We start from the raw sequence: 3,975 nt of genomic DNA, 5'->3' as shown, positions 1-3,975 counted from the left end.
TGGAAGATCCCACATGCCGCGGAGCGGCTGGGCCCGCGAGCCATGGCCGCGGAGCCTGTGTGTCCGGAGCCTGTGCTCCGCAACGGGAGAGTCCACAGCAGTGAGAGGCCCGCGTACAGCAAAAAAAAAAAAAAAAAAAAAAAAGTTAAAAAAAAAAAAAAGACCAAAACCAAATGTCATAAGCAAGTGAAAAGTCAGATTATAGAGCAGAATGTACAGATAATCCCAATTTTTAAAAAATAAATACGTTCCGGACATCCTTGGTGGTGCAGTGGATAGGAATCCGCCTGCCAATGCAGGGGACACGGGGTTTGATCCCTGGTGCAGGAAGATCTCACATGCAGCAGAGCAACTAAGCCCGTACGCCACAACTACTGAGCCTGAGCTCTAGAGCCTGTGAGCCACAACTACTGAGCCCACGTGCTGCAGCTACTGAAGACTGTGCGCCTAGAGCCCATGCTCTGCAACAAGAGAAGCCACCGCAAGAAGCCCGCACACTGCAAAGAAGAGTAGCCCCTGCTCACCACAACTAGAGAAAGCCCACTCACAGCAACGAAGACCCAATGCAGCCCAAAATTAAATAAATAAATAAATAAATAAATACGTTCCCACCTATGTCATACAGTAGGAGCTAATGAATATTTTATCATGGGTGTGTGAGGATCTGTAAATATACTGGCAGTACCTTTTCAGAATGTAAATTGTGTACGGTTCTTTGGTGAGGGGAGAGAGCAGAGTTCATGGTATAAAAAGAAATTGTGCCCTTGCTTGTCCCTCTGTATGGAAAGCTCCTTCCCCAGATATTCTCACAGTTTGCTTGCTGTCTTTATCTAGGGCACGGTTCCAGTGCCACACCTTCAAGAGACCTCCTCCATCATCCGTTCTAGATCAGCACCTCCGTCAAGCCCTCCTTCCTATAACACGGCGGTCTTTTTCGTAGCTCTTATCACTTACTAACATTATGTTACATATCCATGTGTTTTACTTGTCCTGGAGAGTAGACGTCGTTCTTCTTTACTATTGTATCCTCAGTGTCTTAAATGTGGCCTGGCACATAGGTAGATGCTCAATAAACCTGTTGAATGACTAAAATGTAACAAAGGTGTCCATTCTTCTCTGTCCCCTTCTCACCGTGTCCTGTCTAGGCAAGCCCTAAAGTTCAAATTCAGCCCTCCCCCTCCCACCAAGGCTCCAGAGGTCACCTTAGAGCAGCAGCTTACAAACATTTCAAAAATCCCCAGTGCTCACTGAAACAACCAAAAAACCCTTACTATGAGCAATGTTTTCTGCTTCCTTTCATTCTTTTCTTTCCTTTCGTTCTTTTTTCTTTCTTTGTTTTTCTTTCCTTCTTTCTTTCTTTCTTTCTTTCTTCCTTCCTTCCTCCCTTCCTCCCTTCTTTCTCTTTCTCTCTTTCTCCCTTTCTTTTTCTCTTTTAAAAAAATAAATTTATTTATATTTTATTTTTGGCTGCGTTGGTTCTTCATTGTGACAAATGGAGGCTACTCTTCGTTGCAGTGCGTGGGCTTCTTATTGCGGTGGCTTCTCTTGCTGCAGAGCACGGGTTCTAGGAGTGTGGGCTTCAGTAGTTGTGGTGTGCCGGCTCAGTAGTTGTGGCTCACGGGATCTAGAGCGTAGGCTCAGTAGTTGTGACACACGGGGTTAGTTGCTCCGCAGCACGTGGGATCTTCCCGGACCAGGGCTCAAACCCAAGTGCCCTGCATTGGCAGGCGGATTCTTAACCACTGTGCCACCAGGGAAATCCTCTTTTCTTTTCTTTCTTGTCTCCACCGTCTTAGGGCAGTGTTTCTAGGAGCAGCCAGAGGGCACATTTGTAGCCTAGTCTCAGCACAACTGCCACAAATAAAGATTCCTGGGTCCATGACAGACTTGTGAATGAGAATCTTACTGGGAAGTCTGTATGCTTAACTACCCCTCTCCCCTGACCACTCCAGGTGATTCTGAAGTCTGATAAAGCTTGAGAGACACCACTTGGGAGTTTATGAGTATCCTGAGGCTTCCCGTGGGGACATATGTTGGGCAGGGTCTGATACACATTAAGGGAAGGGGCTGATCCTCCAGTTCCAGTCTAACTCTGCCCCTGAGTGCTGGAACAGATGATTCTAATTTTATGAAAGTAAATCCATTCCCACCTAAGCCCCTTTCACTGTTTAGTCCCTCTGCCTGGGAGCACTTCTGGGGATTTTGCCCCTGCTTTCCTGCCTCCAGTCCTCCTAGGGCTACCACAGCTCTAAGGTCACACCCAGTGAAGGGGCCCCACTTTCCCCAAGGACCTTAACCCCTTCTTCTCCCCCTGCTCTCCCCAGTCTCTTTTCCCTCCACACAAAATCACCTTCTGTTTTATGTGTTCTTACCATACAGTTTAATAGCCCTCCGCTGCTTCAGCCCTTAGAATAACAACAAAAAATTCTAGCCACAATGTCTATGGTGGCTCATTTCCATCTCCATCCCCAGATGAGGGCAACACTGTTACAAGGACTTCACCCTTTCACTGGGATGTGCTAGAAACTTCTTTTCATGCCAGGAACACCACACCCCCTTAGCCGAAGAATCTTACACAATTTTCATCCTGAAAACTTGCTACAAGTATATTTACAGATCCTTACATGTATAATAAAACTTTTATTAGCCCCTAGGATATGCCATACACCCAAGCTAAGCACTTTGCAGATAAGAGCCCATTTAATTCTTGAAGCAGCTCTCAGGGATGGATACTATTATCACCCCCATTTTAGAGATGAGGAAACTGAGGCACTAAATAATCTGACCAAGTTCCCATAACTGTAAGTGGTGTAGATCTGGGGCTGAAGCTGTAGGCGCTGAGAGAAGGGAAGGATTATCTTCTCTTTGTATAGCTGTCGCTTAGAGGGGCCTCAGGGTTGAGGTGCCTGAGCCCCAACATGCAGCAGGATGTAGTGATGTGTTTCTTTAGCATTTCGTTCTTACAAGTGTCCAGTTTCTGAACTCAGAATACCCTCTGTCATCCGAGGCCTGGCCCCTTCTCCCTTTGGCTGAGTTCTCTCCTCAGCCCTCTGCCAAGACCTCCTAAAGTGGAGGTTGGGGGCTGGGGAGCTGCACTCTCCCTGTATACCCAGGCAGACTGGTCTGGATCCCCCGCAGAGGGTTCTTTCTGGCTTTAGATTCCTTTATCAAATCCTAAGAAAAAAAGTCCCAAGACAGCTAAGGTATTATTAGCAGTAGTTCCTTCTGGGGATGGGTTTTTCATCCATGTGCTTATTTGCACATTCTATTTTCTTCAGTAAAGATACATTACTTTTTTCAATACTAGTTTAAAAATTTTTTTCAAATTAAGAAAACTTGGATGTAAATACTTTGGGGAAATCAGCCTAACACAGATGTTCCTCCTTGGGCCTTGATATGCAATTTTAAAAGTATGAATCATATTACCACAAGTCAAACTACCTGAGTTCCAATCACACTACTACCAAATAGTAACTGTGACCCCCCGCAGCAAGATCCTAAATCCTCATAAAAATGGGGATCATAGTAGTACTTTCCTTGTACTGTTAGCAGACTCTTAGCAATTGCAGCCACTGTCTGAGCTCCAGATACTGTTTTGTGTTTTAACTCATTTAATCCTCAGCACAAGTCTGTGAGGTAATTACCCACGTAATGCCCGTTTTGCAGGTGAGACACTGGAGGGTACTCAGCCAGTAAGCAGCTAAATGGGATTTGAGCTCACACAGTCTGACACCAGAACCTAGCTTTAAGCAACTTGTTTAAAGTTGCCTGTGAAAAGGAGCTGTTGTATTACATGATGGAATGCTTGTAAGGCGCTTAGCAAAATCATGGCACTTAATAAGTGCTCAGTTAATAGTGCTCAGTTTCCTACAATCACATAATATTTTGTGTTTTATGTTTATTATAAAACAAACACACACAAAACGCGATTTAATTCAGCAAAAAATCTAAAAGACTGCTGAAGCGGGCGGGGTC

Source organism: Mesoplodon mirus (genome assembly GCF_964341445.2).
Source record: "Mesoplodon mirus genome assembly, chromosome: 1".
NCBI lineage: Eukaryota > Metazoa > Chordata > Mammalia > Artiodactyla > Ziphiidae > Mesoplodon > Mesoplodon mirus.
The sequence above is the reverse complement of the archived record's forward strand: the minus strand, read 5'-3'. Positions refer to the sequence as shown.